The 6,027-nt window shown below is 41.4% G+C and overlaps 1 pseudogene; it reads right to left on the bottom strand.

Annotated features, from left to right (window-relative positions):
- LOC107095285 overlaps positions 1-6,027 on the bottom strand; it is a 44,273-nt pseudogene that overhangs the window by 14,127 nt on the left and 24,119 nt on the right.

Below are 6,027 nucleotides of genomic sequence, written 5' to 3'. Positions count from 1 at the left end.
AAGTCAAATTCCTTGTAGGTGCAAACCTACTTGGCAATAAACTTGATTCTGATTCTAAAAGATCCAATCAAATCCACTGCTTCTTGTGGTTTTAAACGGACACAGTGTGAAAAGGGTAATGGGAACTCGTGCCATGCACTGTCAACTAAAACAGTTAAATAATTAGCTCTGTGGTTGATGTGATCATTAAGTGATCTTAAAAATAACTGGATGTTGTTTCCAAGACTGGCCTGGACTGAAAATGAAACAGCCGACAGACTGATGCACGTAATGCAGTTACAGTGATGCTTGTTTTAATCAGTTGACTTTGTTTGATGTTTGAAATAAACCACATGTGAGATGTAGCAGAAATGAAATGTCCAAAGGGATAATTTTGGTTTTATCATATAAGACCATGTACTACACCACTCTTGTTTTAGTTCAATCAAAGTATTCAAAGCAGGAAATTGGATTTGTTTTGGCTGCCTGAAGTCAAAAGGCAGAAATCATCAGCAGTCGATACAGCTGAGAGTTTTATTTGTAAAAGTGAGTTATTTAAAACAGCCAGGTCTGGGACAAGTTTTCCTACATGTCCTGCAGTTTTTCTTGTTGACTCTCCAGAAGCCCCATGTGAGCAGACTGCCCACAGCCTGTTTCTGGGTGGTTACACCTTCCTGTCAGGGAAGTAAACAAACTTCCCACCACCATGAGCACCATCAGCCTCTCATCCCTCTTTCTCTCTTTAAACCAGAGCGCTGTTAAATAACCGAGGAGCTCGTTGACTAACCTGATGGTCACTTAATTTTCTCATGACACATTAGGAGGTGCTTGATTCCTGACAGGGATACCCGGGGGGGGCCCGGGTTGGTGGGAACACTTCCGTCTGTTAGACTCAGCCTCATAAATGTAACTATGTTGTGGATCTTTGCAGCTCCTCTGATACTTCTGCAAATCAGGCTCTGATTGAACTGTTTTAGGTGTGTGGTGTGCAATACTTGTTTTATTCAGATACGATTATGATAATTAATCTGCATATGGTTTGAAAGTCTACTAGCAAATTAAATCCCAACAAAGTAAGATGTAGTTTTGACTGCAGCTGGAAAAAATAAGCATGCTGTTAAAACTTCTTTAAGGCCCTGCAGCGAGCATTTGGTTTAATCACAGCCTGCAGAGGCAGCGTTTTTTTGATGACAGCCATTGGCTGTGAAAAGGAGCAATCATGAAGCCTGAACAGGACCAGAGGGCTTCAGCCGGTAATGAACAGTAATCTGCTGGATGCACTGCTGCGGCCTGGTTGAGGGTCACTTGAGGGAAAAGAGAAAGTAGAGGTTCGTGTGGTGTTATCACAATCTAAGGCAGAGCTCAGATAATAGGACCCTGCAGTTTGCTCAAAGACAATCTGGGAAAATGATTTCCTTGCTAAGAGGAGGAACTGATCTCACCTTCAAACCTGAAGCGACCTCAACCAGACCTCTGCAGGCTGGCAGCACACAGTTCGTCAAAACTAACATACATCAGGATAGGCTGATTATTTCCAACAGGAAATCAAAGTTAATCAGTTTCTCTGAATGAATCTGTTCCACTTACGAAGCAGATATCTGAGGCTGGCACGTCGTCTTCGTCGTCGACTGAAGCCTGGCTGGTGCAGCCTGAGCCTGAAACCTGGCTGGCACAGTCGGGCTCCACCACCACCTCGGGTCTGGAGGGGGCGTCCTCAGCCAGGCCTGGCGATGAGGAAGCATCAGCTGGGGCGGAGGAGGGGGCTGCCTCAGGAGCTGGAGCAGAGCTGGAGGGCTCTGCAGCCTCTTCTGCCTGAGGCTCACTGTGGAACAAAGGTTTGGTTAGAAGATCTCCACCAACTAAAGCCCAAGCAAGAGGTTTATTTCATTAATTCAATTCATAAAAGAAATACAGAAACATGATAGACTGATATATTTGAAGCTTGTTTGAGATCATGTTGACAATAACTGTATCAAACAGTAAATTGGGACTAAAAAGATTTTTATTATGATTATTAACCCACTTTAGAAGCAATTTTATTCAGTCTGACCTATTTATCCTTCCATCTGCAACCCGCCTCTGTTTCTGTGCCGATGTAGATTTTAACCCAGCTGTCCACACATAGACAGGCAGTCAGCATTTTCTGACATAAAGAGCCACAGTTCAGTTTTAGACCCCACCATTACAAAAGAGCTAAGGAATCAGTCTGAGTTGTTGAAGGGAAAAAAAAAACGCTGCTAAAAAAAAAACGCTGCTAAAATTCAGAAGCTGTGTGTGTGGGTGTCTGCACCGTAGATGTTAAGCTCATAGATCTGCCAGCTGGCAGCACGCTGCCATGATCCTTCATTTTCCCCGGCCAGATCCTTTAACTATTAGGGAGGATTTAGGCGGTTCCACGTTGGTTTCTTGCTTTCAGAGCTTTAGTTTAGCTCCATCAGGGAAAATCAACAGCAGCTGGCCAGTAAAGGAAAAAAAAATATCTCAAAGAAAAAGATTATTGGCTGAATCAATGACTGAGAAAGGAGGATGGTTGCCATGCAGAGACTCAGTTATGTCCTTATCTTTAAACCTGCTTTTCTTCTTGTTCTGTTTTCTCCTTTTCTCTCCATCAATCATCATCATCATCACTTTCCTTCACCTCTTCTCACATCCATCCTCTCCATTTTCCTCCAGGCCATAAGTCTAGCCACCTCCTTCTAAGCATCAAACCTGATTATTCAGCTGGTTTCACTTGAGAATAACACTTACAGCCTCCCAGACCCAACTCAGAAATAAAACACTGCACAAAAAGCAATAAAAAAATAAAATAAAATAAAAAAGATCAAGATGGATCAATCAATCAGCGGGAGATGGGAGTCTGTTTATTTTTCGTTGCTTATTTCCAATCAGTGATTTGCTGGTAAAATAATTGAAAACCAATTTATTCTTTTCTTATTTGCTGAATACTAAGGACGACGACAGTCGATGAATAAAAGTGTTTTATGCACTTTTTTAAGATGGATGAAATTCAGCTAAACGTTTGAGACACATTTGAGACGCCCTTGAAGTATGAAAGAAAATATTATAAATGCTTTATTTGATGTTTTATGTAAAACTACCACCTCTATTAAAGAGCAAACAGCATATTTTTTATAATCTTCTGGTTTCATCTCTGCTTAAACCAAAAATCTAATTTCCCGTAATTAAACAAACCCTTTAAGCCTGCACCTCCTCGTTATAAAGGAGCAGCTTCACTCAGGCCTCCTGCCCCACTGTCCTACTTCTACAGCCTGTAAAATAGGGCATACGCCCCTGTTCCACCCCCCACCCTAAAATATCGGGGCCCCTTTAGCCAGTGTCTGACCCAAACAAAACAAACGCGCACTGACACAAATATACACGCATGTGTGCTCTTCCCTCATAACCCAATAAAAGCTCAAGTCCTGCACAGCACCTGCAGGAACAATGGACTCCTCACTCTGATACACAAGTGGGCTAAGCCGATTAGGGATGCGTACGCGTGTGTGAGACAGGTGTATTAATCCAGCAGCTGTCTGGCACCGGCTCGGACTCTGAAAGCAGTTTATGTATAGAACTGTGTCAAACGAGTCACAATGAGGGAATGATGGTTCTCACAGACTGATTACCAGGTATCAGGGTCACACCTTGCATCGCTCCTTTCTTATTTATCCCCCGTTTATAAAATTTCAAAGTAAAGAGAGGTAGGCTTATTTGCATCATCAATCAACTAATGATGAATAAAGATAAGTGAGGGCAAAAAGAGGAATATCATCGCCTTTAACTGAAATCCGTTTATCATCTAATTGTTTATCAGTGAAATAAGAAGACTGAAGTGTTTTTAAGACAACCACTGCAGCAGGGTGTGCTCAAACAAAGGCACATCATGGCCACCCTTAAGTAAGGTGAAGGAACGGTGATGCTGTGGGCTTGGAAAACTTATTGGACTCCACAACATCTTGGATATACAGCCCGCACTAAAAACGGGTTGTGATAGTGTTGAAAACAGGAAGTATTTAGATGATGATGGCGAGCGCTGGAGCTGTGACTGAAAGATTATGTCTAGTATTAATGTCTGTTACTCAAGTAGAAGTATAAATCCTGCTGTTTAAAAACATTGTGTAGAAGTTAGAAGATCAACGTAAGCTTTTTACTCAAAGTGTAAAAGTACAATTTTTAAAACTTCTTAAGTAATGCTGAAAAAATGTTAAGGGCAGAAGCTTTACTGCACTACCCTATTAAAGGAACGTTTTCTGGATGGTAACTTCCTCAAACTTAATTTTCTTAGTTTTATAACTAATGTTAACAGTGTCAAATTTAACTTTGCATCATCTTAAAGGATTTATTTTGTTATGTGGTGAACAACTAGCTGGGGCAGCACTGAATCCAACCACAAAGAAATTAATTGTCTGAATGACACAAATTATTTTGATGTTTTTTATTTCTTTAACCAAAAAGCCATAACAAAAATTAGCTTAAATGAAACTAAACTAATGAGTCCATTTTTAAAATGTAAGGAGTAGAAGTAAAAAGTGTTTAAATGTTTAAAAAATAATTACTCCAGTAAAGTATAGACAGCCAAAATTTCTACTTAAGTAAGGTAACAAATTATTTACACTTTGTTTCTTGACACCTCTGCTCTCCTGTTTATTCCTTAGCTGCGTAAACAAACATTCATTATTGTTTATTTAATAGAAACAATATGATTGCTAAACGTTGTTTTTTTTTAATTAGCAGAATATCGACATAGTTTGAGGACATTTGTAATGGTCAGACAGCTTGATGAGCTATTTTCAAAAGGATATTGAACAGCAGCATTGAGGAATAGTCACAGGTCTCTATCCAAAAGATTTAATCCAACCTATTAAAATATCTTAGGTGAACACTGCATGTTTTCCTATTTATGAAAAGGGAGATTGTACAAAACATTTACAACCAATCAAGAATACAATGGTTTGGTTAAAAAAACAAACCAAAATAAAGCACAATTTAAGTTTTTCCTGATTTGTTATGCTGCGTTCACACCGGACGCAGCAGGCGCAGCAGAAGCAGCGAGTTTACATGCAAAGTCAATAGTTGACGCACGTCAAGGCGCAGCAAAAGGTCCCACAGCGCGTTTTGAGCAGCAGGCGCAGCGCGTCTGAGCAGCTGAAGCAGCGCGTCTGAGCAGCTGAAGCAGCGCGTCGAGAGCGTTTAAGCATCTGACGCATGTGACGCGCCACAAACGCGCTGCTGCTCGAGATGGAAAAATTGAACTTTTGCTGCTCGACGCGCCGCTTCAACCAATCAGAGAAGCTGATCTGGGAGCAGGCCGTGAGACAGACACATCGCTGATGATCAGATCGCTATGATCACTCCTCTGAAACAGTTTATTAACGCCTGAATTAACTTAAAATGCTGAAACCTGCCGACAAAGCGTGTTCGCTTCTATTATCCTAGTGCCTGCAGTTTGGTTTATGCGCACAGCTGGTATGTGGGGGTCTACGCGGCACGGACAGAAATAATATTGGAAGGAAGGATGGTAATCTGGATGAACTGACTGCACTGATGTTTTCAGGTGGATTTTCCCACTTAAAAACATATTAAAACTACTTTATTGCCACTGATCACAGCAAATATAGCTACAAGGCAAAGAAAGGATAGAGTAGCTCCGCCCAACGAGCGTCAGACACACTTTTCCACCGCGCAGCCAGAGCAGCAAAGCTGCTTCAGCCGCGCGTCAGAACTAACTGGTACAATCAGCAAAAATGAAGCAGCAGATGCGATTTTGCTGCTCCTGCTGCATCGGGTGTGAACGCAGCATTAGTCTTTTGCGTTAAAGGAAAAGTGTGGTCACATTCAGAATTCAAACTTCTGACAGCATTTTATTAAATACTGTTCAATAAATGACAAGCCTTCTTAATTCAGAGTAATTTTCATGTGAATGTGCTTTACTGGAGGCATCCATGTTTGTCAAAGAACACTACTGCCACCTACTGGTTTGTGACGTCACGGTGCGGTATCGGCTGTTGATCAAGTCCCAGTGCTGTATCTGGTGTTTGTCACAACGCG

The sequence above is a fragment of the Cyprinodon variegatus genome, unplaced genomic scaffold (genome assembly GCF_000732505.1).
Source record: "Cyprinodon variegatus isolate N-32 unplaced genomic scaffold, C_variegatus-1.0 Scaffold535, whole genome shotgun sequence".
In the NCBI taxonomy this organism is placed as follows: domain Eukaryota; kingdom Metazoa; phylum Chordata; class Actinopteri; order Cyprinodontiformes; family Cyprinodontidae; genus Cyprinodon; species Cyprinodon variegatus.
Note: the sequence above shows the minus strand (reverse complement) of the source record. Positions and strands in the feature narration are given on the sequence as shown.